Below are 13,280 nucleotides of genomic sequence, written 5' to 3'. Positions count from 1 at the left end.
TTTTCCTCATTTGAAGGCAAGATTCTTTTCTTCTTTACATGGAGAGAATAATTAGTAAGCAGGGCATTCCTTCAAAAGAGTGCCAAGTATCCTCTTTTGTTCAAAACGCGCCTACTAAACTATTCAAAGTTTTCCAACTCTTCATCTTTGCTCTTTGCTGCTTGCTTTTTCTCCACTTGATTCTCCTTGGCTCCTAGCCAACTGCTCATGCCTGTTTACTGCATTTCGGGTGTTGTCTTTTCACTTTTTCTAAGTGCTGAAAGCTCACCAGCAAAGAAACATTAAACTAAGAAGAGTGCAAAGCCACCCAGAAACGCCACAAGCCAAAGATCAGTTTAGCCATTGCATGCCAAATTTTGCCACTTGAATAGTTATTGCAAATCGCTTTGCATTTTAGAGTTCGAGCCCCGTTGTTGTTTTGGTTAACTGGAGCTGTCTTCCCAAAGCCTACAAAGTCTGTCTTCAAAACTGTTTTCAAGAGCTTTTTTTTTTGGTGAGCGTGGCAGAACTCAAGCATCAGATTTTGCAGACTGCGATGAACACATCAAGGTGGGAAAACACACCTATGCAAGCTGTGTTTGTGTACTTTGTGTGGCTGGGTCAGTCTGAACCCCTGTCCAGCACTGGAGCTCCAAGGTGAGCCCTGAACCATCCAAGACTCACAGTGGTTTTCCTCTGGCTGTCACCCCTGCAACCTGAATTCCACCGAGGCTGCTTCACCACGCTCAGCACTCTCCAGAAAGCCTGCTTCATCTCGGTTATACAAGTTATATAGTTGCCCTATTGTTGTTCTGCAAACCACAGCTCCTGTTGTGTAATTTGTGGGTTGTGTAAAGTTGTACTGTGGTTAGAGTAGGCCCACTGGTGTGTAATCATCAAATCAGATTTGATCAGTGACTCAAACTAATGCCATTGTCATTGTGTTTACTCTTTAGGAAATATAAAAATACCGCTAATAATATACAGTTACCAAGTCAACTTTAATCATCTGACACCCATCAAAGATGAGATTTTATTTTGCCTGAAAATTTTCTTTATTTCAAAATATATATTTTCTAATATATATATTTTTTTCTAATACTTGAGATACACAGATGACCAAATAGACACATAGACAGACAGATAGACAGACATAGACCTACATACATATATGCTTTGGACTATGAAGACACTCTGATAATAGATTTTTATCTTTAAAAATGAGAGAATCTTTTTTACTCTATTTTTCCTGTATTGTTTTTAGGATTCATTTAAGACGTTTTACTATATTAATAATAATCAACATCATCTTATTATTATTATTAGATCATTACTACTGTCATCAAGTATTTACGTAATAGACGACATTCTACACTTTCTAACGACACAAAATGCACCTTCATAGCCGAAAGTAAGATTTTTGAAAATGATAATAATAATAATAATAATAATAATAATAATAATAATAATAATAATAACAATAATAAAGGGTTTCATTATCTTAAGCTCATAGCAGATTGACACAAATCCTGTTTATGATACAAACATATCTCCAAACATATGCCGGGTGTTTATTACAATCAGTCAGTCGGCTGCGTTCTCATTCCCTGGATCACCGTGCAGGACAGCTCACTGTTTGAGCGTCATGATCTCCATGGTAACCGTACTGTCATGAACGCGCTTATCACCTGATAACCCTACACGAGACAAAGTGTAACACTGGCCTGTAGACGGCAGGTACCAGCGATCATACAGATGGAAACACGTTAACAACCTTATAGAGCCTGACTGGCACTCCAGCAAATCATCACATCACAGTCACTTTCTCTAAACTGTGTTTCCTCTGAGCGACGATTCAGCCATTGAGAGCAGCGAGAGTCTAAAAGTTTTCACGGCCATGCCTCCTTACCTATGGTCTCCTCCCTTAACTGTGGCGGAGCTCGGTCTGTGTTGGTGCCTGCCCGGCTGCTCGCACCGCTGCCGGTCTGAGCCGCACAAACATTCCTCAGAGGCAAGCCCGCGTCGGCCCACCTGCGGGTCTCGTCTGGAACAACCCAGCGGTGTTTTCCAGTCCTGTCCGGAGTTGGTTCAGAGTGAGAGCGGCTTAATGTGCTGTAAACAGATTTGACAGGTCCCGTGAGCCCGGTCGGTTTAATCCCCGCAGCGAGGTGAGGCGAGGCGAGGCGAGGCAGCCTGCAGCGACAAGCCACAGCGCGCAGGGCGGGGAGGCTGCTGGAGCCCTGCTGCCCGTGTCATCTGTTACCCGCCGCTTCCACCGCACTCATGCTCATGTGTCTACCTTGGACGAATCGACTCCTTTGAACGACTCAACGACAGGAACCGAGTCGTCTGGCTTAGAGTCCTTTAAAAATACTTATTATGAATCCTAGTCGAGCTCTTATCTGGGCAAAATGCACACCCGTGGTTGACTTAAGGATTCTGGTTGGCTGAGCGAGAGCTTTTGCCGATTTAGCCAACAAGAATTTTCTGTTTTTAGGATATAATGATGATGATAAGAATGATGATGACAATATGTACACTCTGTGGCCACTTTATCAACTCCACCTGTACAATCTAATCCAATCCATTCCACCTGTTGTGCCATAAAGTTTCCTTTCCTGCGCTCTATAATGCTCAGCTTTTCTCTCAGGTGTTCATTCAGTTCTATGTTTGGCATTGAGCTCATAGTGCTGCTGTTGGACTGGACTGTATTTTATTGAGGGGTGTTTCTAATATTCTGTCCCCCTTATGTATATAAATAGAGAGGAAAAAAATGAGATACACTTCTCAATATTATGTACTCCAGTACAAGACAAACTACAACCTCAGTAAAAAACACAGAATTAAATTTGCATATTTTCCACAATGTCAACAAAAACTGAACATGAGAACATGATAACCTTTGTTAAAAGGTAGAATTTATGGCAGCTCTGGTGCACCGAACTGCCTTAGACTGCACAGGTGGACCTGATAAAGTGGACACTGAGTGTATTATACTGTCTCTGATAACACTTTGTGGTGATTTGTTCCCGCGTAGTTCCGTTACAGTTATATATAGAATAGAGCAATAAAGAGAGGACAAACACAACAAAACACAACCACCTCTGTGGCTGCAAGACTGATCATATTTCAGCAGCTCAGAACAACCTTCTATTCCTATAATGTTTGATTCTACGAGTTTTAAGCCACAAAAAAGGAATAAAAGAATGGTAGCCTAATAACATGATACAAAAATTAAATACTTAGCTTACCTAAAAATGAAAAGAGCCGGCCAGCTCTCGAAAAGGAGCCAGATCCCATCAAACGGCCGTAATTCCTGTCATTACTACAGTTTTCTTCTGTAGACAACCATCGTCTCTCTCTCTCTCTCTCTCTCTCTCTCTCACACACACACACACACACACACACACACACACACACTCACACAGGGAACTTATGCTATTCTGCCTTCAAAGCAGAAGCATATGACTCATTTTTGTGTTTTTATTTTTATTGTCTCTGTCTCTTTTTCTGTTTCAAATAAATATGTACCCACCCAACTTTATACTGTATACTGAGTCCTTGAAGGGAGTCCAGAGGCAATAAAAAAAAGCAAAAGGGCAACATTTTGACTTTAGTTTAACTGAGAACAATGATTTGTAATCATAAGCATCACTACAACCTGTCTATATACAGTATACATTGGGCTGCTAATTCAGAGCACTGTATTAACAACATAAAAGCCCCACATCTACACTTTTAGCACATAAATAAACACAAACAAAGAATATTATGTCAATATAAAAACAGTCCCAGTAACAATTTTTATGTGATTACAATCATTTGTGAAAGTACTGTCAAGCCGTTTGGTATAACCCAGTTTGATCGGGTTAATTTATGTGCTAAAAGTGTTGTTTTTGGGGGTGTTTTGCTATGTAAGTGAATAGAGAGATAGAAGTACAGTAATTGTGGATGAGAAGCCCAAACGTGGAGCAGCTAATGAGGATATTCCACCAGCATGTGGACTCACATTCAGGGAATTAAGAGGCACTTCATCCTTTGTTTTGATGCTGAGTCATACAACAATGGGATGGTGTCCACTAACATTCTAAAACAACCCAACACAGTGTGACTGCCCCTAAGCCAGGCAACAGGAGAGCTGCTGGACTGAGCAGTAGTCACAGTGGACCATAGCTTTAGTGTATAGTGACATCTGCTGGACATTAGCTGCAGAGACAAGATCAAACTCACAGGTCTGCAGCATCCTTTTTACTAGGTGACTTTTTTTTTTTAAAGAAAACATGGACAAACAGATGGGTGACAAATGAAAGGCAAAACCAACTCAAAATGTCTTAGTGAGGTGTCAGGCCACTACGAGCCACCAGAACAGCTTCAGTGCTCCTTGGCATAGTTTCTTGAACTCTCCTGGAGTGATGGAACATCATTATTCCTACACATATTCCCTCATTTGGTGTTTTGATGATGGTGGTGGAGTCCAAAATATCCCATAGGAGTCCAGCTGGGTTGAGATGTGGTGAGTGTGAAGGCCACGCACACTGTCTTATCCATCTTATTGGTCTTTATACTTCAAAATGTTTTTAAAACCTGATGAGTTTATGACTTGTTTTATTTATGACTTGTCTCTATAAATAAAGATAATTACTATAATTATTATTTACATCATCTTCATCCTCATCAAACTATTCAGTGGGACCTCGTGCCTTGTGGACTGGAACGTTGACATCCTGGAGGAGACGATGTTTCATCATCGGAAAAAGATGATCACTCAGAAAAACTTTATTGATTTGCAGTGAACCTTCCCTCTAAGGGGTCAAGTGGATCAAACCATGGACTCAACATAAACCTGTGCCTATGTTGTTTTTTTTCTTTCATTTGCCACCCATCTGCAGGTCTGAAGTATCTAGTTTAATCTCTTTTGAACTGGAATGCCAAGTAGTGATATTCTCATATAGTCCTGCCATATAGCTTTAAGGCAGCCTGCGCCTGGTTAGTGAATTACTCACCCACGTCAGCTGCTAACTTCACAATCATGATGTATAAAAACATTGCTTTCTGCATGGGACTTGTAAATTCTCCCCATGTTCTCCAGGAACCCCTGGAGAACATAGGGAGAACAGGCCCTGAGGCATGAATGTGAGTGTCTATCTATATTTACCCTGTGCAGAGTGTGTCCCTGCCTTATGGCCTGTGTGCATGGAGATAAGATCCAGCCCCTCATGACTCTTGATAGGAATAGGTGGGTAAACAAACACACAACATACACTTACTTTATCATGTCAGCTGTACATCTAATAGCGTCTGTCTAGCCATTGTTAAGTTGGTCATTAAATTCATTTATTTTTCCATGAGCAGGCTGTGAAAATTATTTCCCCCTTGGAGGCCCATAAAGGACCTAGCTATTTGGTTACAGGGTCTACTTCTGTGAAAAATGACACAAACTCTGTGGATGGATAGATTATACTTGGGGTAAGAGAACAACTCGGACAAAGTCAATGTATTCTTTTTTTTTTTTTTTTTTTTTTGAGTCAAACTGTTCCCTTAGGGTAATGAAGAGTATGTTCTCAAACGAGAAGAATGGCCCTGTTTCCACCTGGCAGTATCATGCATCTTAGGTGATCTGATCACAAGAGGACAACTCTAAGTATGTCCACCCACACCAGGCAATAATGTGTCCTCTTAATATACTCACTTAACATTCAGTTTGACTCAGCACATGGATTCTCTAAATTCCTCATTCAGCTGGAGGAAAGAGATAGAGAATGAGTGTATTAGGTAGGAAACAAGAGCGACTCAGACCAAGGCAAAGCTTCACTCTGTAATCACAAGTCAAAACTGCCATGACTCGTGATTACAAACGCTGCCTCCATCTCAACAGTTACCACACCCTTGAATTACACGTACCACATGAGACCTCATCAAAGCACATCCTTGCATTTGAGTCGTTCACACACTTTAGAATGGTGATCTAGATAAATAAGCAATAAAACATAATCACCAGCATGTTCACTAATCATCTAGATTACAGTATTTAGAAAAGTTGCAGGATTTGCATTCATTGCTGTGAAAAAATGAAGAACGTTGTTGGTTGCATTGACAGTTACCAGCAGCGTGGTGAAAGCGGGTGTGCTAAATCCATGAAGAAAACCGGAGAAGAGAAGGTGATTCTGACCATTTCTGTGTAAAATACACCACAAAGCCATCAATCAAAGCCCAAAGATCAAACATTCATGCTGACCTAAAATGGTTGTTTGTTTTAAGAGTTATCAGCAGGGTTGGATCAATATAGTTTTGCAGGTATATGGGGTAAATATTGGTCTTTTACCAAAATAATGGCTAATCTGCTGCAATTTCATTAAGCTGTGATACTGTGGATGCTCCTCCATGAGCACAGCTTTATAACAGTTTGGAAAAGTGCAATCACATGATTTTTCCTTACATTTCTTTGCGCATTTGATTTAGTTATTTATGTATTTATACAAAAATACAAGGATATTGGCATGCAACAATGCATTATGTAATAATCTGACATTTTGTGATGACTACAAAATCAAACAAATTTCCCTTCTACTATGCAATGACACCTGAATTTTGGGAAGAAAAAAAATCTTGAACACGAAATGTAATGAATTTTCTTGCATTTTGTAATATCTTATTCTCTATTACCCAGTGGTTCACCTGATAAAGTATGTGCCATGTATTAAGTCCAGTGGCTTGGGTTTGACACCAAGCTGAGCCATTTGCTGCAAGTCATCCCCCCTCTCTCCCCTCCTTTCCTGTCTTTGTCTACTGTCGCTATCAAATGAAGCAGAAATGCCAAAAAAAGAAACAGAAAAATAACAACAACGATAATAATAATGATAATCTTTAAAAAATACCTGCTCTGACATCACTGATTGGGTGTGGCCAGAAGTGCAACCTACCTGAAGGTTTCAACCCCTAGAGGGCAGTGTAGCAGAAATGTTCTGCCTTGCGTGATTTAGTGTTGTTACTCTTTAAAAATGCAACACAGGGAAAAGTTAGACAGAGGGAAAATGTATTACTTTTTTTGAAAGCTATCAAAAATGCAGCATCATTATATTATGCATTGTTAGCCTCCAAGAAAACAAACAAAAAACATTAGCCAAACACACATTGTGATTTGTACAAAGCAGGCTCTCACGTTTCCTGTCTGTGCCCTGCAATAGCAACCCCCTTACATAATCACCTTCAAAAGCCACTCATACAAAGGAATTTACTTTTGAGCAGCAAAAAGTAGGTGCCTCAGCTTCCAAATAGTAATACACAACAGTCTGGCTTACAGCCCCTTAATCCATCAGCCCATCTGTGAGTGTTTGGGGTGGGAGCTGGGAGGTGGGTGTCTGCACCGAGCCCCTCACCCAGACGGCCTGAGTGCTCTGATGTCCTCTGATGCTGCTTTACTGCACAGCATCAGCACAGTGTTTGGCACGGATAGTAACAGTCATGGAAAAGTTGGCAAGCTGGCATGACTTCTCATTCGAGGATGTCGGGAAAAGCACTGAGATCATTTGGATGATTGATCGACCTCAAATACCACTGCCCATCATTTGTTTTACTGACATTTATTCAGTCATAATATCCAATGAATGAGCTACTGGACCATCCTGTCATATTTACATCATATTTTTATATGGTTCTAAGATGTCAATATGTGCTTGGTCAGAATTTTTATTCGTCTTTTCTTTAAGCATCTTGGTGATGTCAGCTGTGTCCAAATCTGGCAACATCTAGTCACTAGTCACTTTGTTGTGAGTCTGAATATTCAAATTCAACCACTTTGACAGCAGCCACCTTGTCCATTTTTATCAAGACTGATATTATTTTGTAAGTTGATTGTTATATCTTTTGTACTTGAGCAGGAGCTCAAAGCCAAATACACATTTATTTTTATTTTTCATTCCATTTTACTACATCTCACATCAAAGGAATAATATAATATAATAATATCATTTTATTTTTATTTTTTTATTTATTTATTTTTTTTTAATTTTGATATTATTTCACTTTCCCTCTAGCTATTGTGTAAGGCAATTATTTTAAGACTGTTAACTGGCAGGAAGCTAACAGTTAGCATGTGGAGCATCCAGCCAGTATCCAGCACTCAGTAACAATGAGAGGAAGAGAGCACCACTACTGTCCTACACAACAGCTGGGGGGGAAGTGGTATAATATCACATTGTTCAAAATGGTAATGTTGTGTTAATGAATCATTTTGGACAGAGTATATTTTTGCTTTGAGCTTTACTCTATGATTTCTCTCAAAGCCACTAAACCAAAAAAGGATTGTGTCTGTTTTCACATGCCTCTGCTTCTTCTCTTCTCCTCTTAAAAAAAGGCAAGTCACCATTTTGTGGGCAGCGCTCTGCTTGGCTGGCAGCAGGGGGGGCAGGGGAGTTTACACCCACAGTGGAGTGATGAAGCCACACCAACCACTGCCTTACCATCCTCTCACTATTTTGTTTCCTTCTTCACTTTATTCTTTCTCTATTAACACTCTTCATTCTTCTGAAGGCTTTCTCTCCCTCTCTCTCTCCCCCTCCCTAATTACTGATAAAGGCTTTTGCTAATTTCATGTCATCCTCAGTTTTTGCTGTCACAGACATTTTCTTGTTGTTTTTCACTAATGCTTCACATCTTCTGATAATCTCTTTGCTAAATTCCTGCTTTTCTTACTGATTTTATGGTCATTTTTCCTGTTATGCTGGTCATTTTGAGGTCATTTAAATTTTTCATTTTTTTTTTTTTTTTGTTGATTTTGTACTTTTTCTGTAATTGTGTGGCAATTTTAAGGTAAATTTATTTTGATTTTTCGATTTTGGAGGGTAAATATGTAGTAATTTTTTGAAAGAAAACAAGTGAGTTTGTTCAGGTTTCAAAGGGTTAATTCCCTTCATTTTTATGCGCTCTCTCCCCCTCGTCCTTTTCCCAGGGTAAAGCCACGCTGTGGCCGACTGACAGTGAACTAACCCAGGAGGAACATTTACTTCTTAAAGGGAAAATGTCTCAAGTTAATGTAGTCCAAGCACTGAGGCTCAGTGAGCCTCTGCTCTCTCAGGCTGGTTCATGCTGGTGTGTGTGCAGTCAAAACTACTTACTTGCAACCCAAACAACTGGGTGCATTCCAGTTGCACGCAAGGTCATGCAGCACTGAAATGTGAGGCAGCGCCTCCATCCAGGATTGGCTGAAGGCTGAGGAAGCAGACCTACTGATGGATTTTTATTTGTTCTTGTTGAGGCATGCAGAGTGTTTGGGAGCACAGTCATCATGAGGAGCGAGAAAAGCATGAACGCCAAGGTACACAAACAGCACATCTCCCACACAGCCAACCACACATGAGGCACAAACCAGCCTTTACTCTATCATAACACCTCTATTCCTCTGGCAAAACTGAAATTATTTAGGCTAGAAAACTGTTATTGTGGTGCACTGTGTCTCAGTTTTTAATCTGTCAGAAGATTTATCATTTATGGATCACAGTCTAGGTGTGTACTGTTCACTGTCCATCTACAGTGTAAGCAACACAACCACCGAGTCACTGGAAGTTCACTCTTTTCCTCACAGCAACCAGGCAAACTTGCTTGGCTGCTGTGTGGATAGTCAGTGAGTTTGCTGATGAAGGACAGAAGAGAGAAAGTTGGCCATGGCTGCACTTTTCATGGTGACCGGTCATCAGACAGTCAGATGTCTGAGCCTCCTTGCTTTTCCCTACCAATATAATTATGTTTTGTGTTCAACAGTTGCACCTAGGCCTTCTTGTTGAGAGTGACAGCTGTGTACAGCCTCACACTAACTACCACTACCAAACTGAAAATACAGTAGGGCTACAAAGTGGGATGGTAATGAAGCTGGGACTTTAGCCATTTCCTATCTTGCATTACTGTGAACTCTCTACCTTGAACTCACCCTCCTTACTAGGGCTGTAGTCTGTTAGTCGACTGGTCGATTTATTGGTCGATACGTTCTTGGTCGACCAAAATCTGATTGGTCGATTATTTGCCATGTTAATTTTATCAGGAGTAAAGCACTAAGTGCTAATGGGGGTGTTTTCAGAACACCCTGTTTCACAGGTAACAGTCTGTCTTCAGAACACCCCCCTTGTTTTCACAATTTTGGATTAGCCCAACCCACTGGAGACAGATAGGTAGGCCTGTATGTTCTGAATTGAAGAAAAAATTAGGCCTGGCTTTCCGAATATTTGCTTAATTAAGAACGTTTAATGAACATTTAGTCCTCTACCATGTCAAAGACGTCATCAGTGTGGCAGCATTTTACCAAAATAGATGGAAAAAAAGTCGAATGCAAACTTTGCAAACAACAGTTTGCGTATCACAGCTCAACAACCAACATGGCATATCACCTAAAAACGGTAAGCTAACATGTCTGCGTTAAGTTGCTCCATCAGTTTTGAGTATAAACATATCAGAATTGGCATATTTCAAAGTTTTAGTCTAATAATCATTTTATAACTGCAGGCGCACACACCCGCGACGACGGCAGCTTGACATAGTGCTATTTTCAGAAATCATAGGCTATGATATTGCGTAGGTGCACGTGATGCAACGCTGTCAGAGCCGACCGACTCCAGTGTGTCATTCAGTGCAAAATAATTAGGTCAAAAACGATTTAATATACTGCAAATACTAGTTGTTTATGTTTATTCATTTAGGCGGACAAGGCTACCAGGTAGGCTACTGCCCAGTTAATTCATCTAAAAATAGTAACTTTTTTTGTATTCCCGCCGCCCCCGATTAGTCAAGTTTTGGTTGAAATTTCAGGACTTCAGTCGACCAAGATTTTCTTTGGTTGACTACAACCTTACTCCTTACAAAGACTAAGAGGGTAAATGTCTTCAAAACAATGGTTGGAGAACAGATGCATTCTTTGCTAGGGGGTTAACAGTAAGCTTTTATTGACTTATTATTTTGCTCAATTTAGTTTATCACCAACTAATTAGCATTTGCTAGCTAGCTATGTAAAATGATAGTTCAGGCTCTTATCCATATAGTGGTGTCTGCTACTTCATACAGGTGTAACAGATTCTCCAAGTTTGACCCCCCTCCCTGTCACAAGAATGCTTCAGCCAAGTTGTCTTCTGAATGAAGTGCACCTGGCCCAGCAAACTACACAATTTTGGGCAGTGACACAGAGTGGAAAAAATGGCTGAAAAACATTTGGTTAGGATTCATTATCAACGCTCTTTTTCAGCACTCTTGCTGCTAAGTGATGGAACTATGTTGTTACTGTATCATTAGAAAACAGCTTCCCTTACCAGGTGTGTCAACAAACATGCAGTGCTAAGGGGAGCTGTTGTGTAGTTACACACAAAGTAGTTCCACCGGTTAGCAGGAAAGAGGCCTGGAATAGAGCGTCGATAAACAGTCCTAAACAAGCATGTGTTGTTGTGCATCCTTCAAAACATTTGTCAGCTTTGGGAAGCTGTCTGTTCAGAACTTTGCATCTGCAACAGAGAATCTAAACAGCGATTCAGAAAGCTGCATCTGAAACAGAGCTTACAGTTCTCCGTCCAGAGGAGACGCTATAAGGAAAAGTTTGCCTTTTCTGGCTTCTACCTCTGAAACTATTGTCTGGATTTCAACATTAGGAATGTTTTTCTTCTTTTTACCTTCAGGGGCCATTTTTTTTTTTCAAGGCTTGACTGCTTCACCACTGCCACATGTCTAAGCAAAAGAGTTTTCCTTATATAGAGAAATGGAGTATGCTAATTGCATGTTGCGGGCACACACCTGTCAATTTAGAATGATTCTGATTCGCTAGCATACACAGAGAGGTAAGAACAAAATTGGCTGGTATGTATGTGTTATGAATCTGGCAGTAATTTTGCATGTGCACTTATTCTGGGCACAAAGAAAGAACACTTCTATGCCCAAAGGGAACCAAAGAGAATGACTGAAATTCCATGTGGAGAGTTAGAAGGAGGAAAAGGAAGAAAGGAAGGGGCGTTTGTGTGTGTATGTGTGTGTGTGTCTCTGTGTATGTGTGTCTGTGTGTGTGTGTGTGTGTGTGTGTTGGAAGGGGGGCGCAAAGCATGTACACATCTTGCTTTTCTGCAATCCACCATAATCTCTCCCCAGCCACAAACCAATCATACACACACTTACAGTACATGAAACATGTATTTACAGTGCCAAAGACTGCAAACACACATAATCCACGCACACAACTCTTAAATCAAACTTCACACTGCACCTCTGCGCGCTTCCTGACCACTAGAGGGTGTCGAGAGCACAAATTGCATCTATAAACCCACAAAGCCACTCCTCTTGTTAGTGGAACAGTTGTAGGAAACGAAACTAGAGAAAAAAATAAACCAAAGAAAAAAATGTTTTGCTTTTTTTTTTTTAATGGAATGAGGTCCACATTTTTTACTTTGCTCTTGCATTATTTTGCCTCTGAGCTTCAATTTTACAATTAGGTGAAGAATTTTCAGCGACAAAGTAAGCTTTGAACAAACTCGTTCTGTTGCTGCATTGCTGATTTATGAGGCACTTCTGGATACATTTACACCTACAATGACTTATCTCACACTGCAAGGCGTCATTTTACTGCAAGAAAAAGAAAAAGCTTTAACTGTCCAATCCTGTAGACTTACCTAACCCTTAGTCTTATGACAAGAAGCTGAAAGAAAATGGAAAGGGTAGCAGTGAAGCTGGCAGTAGCTGTTACTCTGCTCATGCATCTGATGATCTAGTGATGGAGGCAATTACTGCAAGTGGTTAAATGTGACCCACAAACTCCTAGGAGCCTGTGATTTTCACATTAAATGACAGGACAAAGCAGGGAAATATTTTGAGGCATTCAAAGCTATGAATTTATCATTTCTATTTATTTTTAAGAACATAAACCATACACCACTCTAACTATTTTAAGGCCTACATGTTTCGTCAGTTGAGTTTTCTAATATTTTCCTCATAAAAACAATAAAATAGATGGCAACTTCGTCAAGCCAAGATGCAAGACCATTTGGCTACTGATGTACTAATACATCAAGAGACTTTTGATCTTCCTAAGAAACTTATTTTGAACCAACAAAAAAACATATGTAAATGATGTAGTTATGCAGTCATTTTTTTATGGCAACCACCAAAGACCGTACATATGATATGTTTTATTAATAAAGCCCCAGTGTTTAATGGTTTCATGGTTATATATGTCAACTTGCTAGGCTCAATTTTCTGAGTAAATAAAAGAAATCACTATTATACAAAATCTCTTCAGGTGGATTGCTGTTACGCTTCCTTTTCCTGAGATCACAGACATCAAA

At 40.1% G+C, this 13,280-nt stretch overlaps 1 protein-coding gene across 2 annotated transcripts in view; it reads right to left on the bottom strand.

The window, feature by feature from the left end:
* The window catches only part of pdzd2 (PDZ domain containing 2), an 82,514-nt gene that overhangs the window by 43,802 nt on the left and 25,432 nt on the right, over positions 1–13,280 (bottom strand). Inside the window, exon 1 of one of the 2 annotated variants that reach the window (XM_030059635.1) lies at positions 1,889–2,181. The exons of the other annotated variant lie outside the window; for it this stretch is intronic. The gene's annotated coding sequence lies outside the window, so the exon portion shown is untranslated. Of the gene's footprint in view, positions 1–1,888; positions 2,182–13,280 lie in introns of those variants that run through there. 2 annotated transcript variants of the gene reach the window in all.

This window comes from Myripristis murdjan, chromosome 9, assembly GCF_902150065.1.
Source record: "Myripristis murdjan chromosome 9, fMyrMur1.1, whole genome shotgun sequence".
Lineage (NCBI taxonomy): Eukaryota > Metazoa > Chordata > Actinopteri > Holocentriformes > Holocentridae > Myripristis > Myripristis murdjan.
This window is presented reverse-complemented; position numbering and strand designations above follow the sequence as displayed.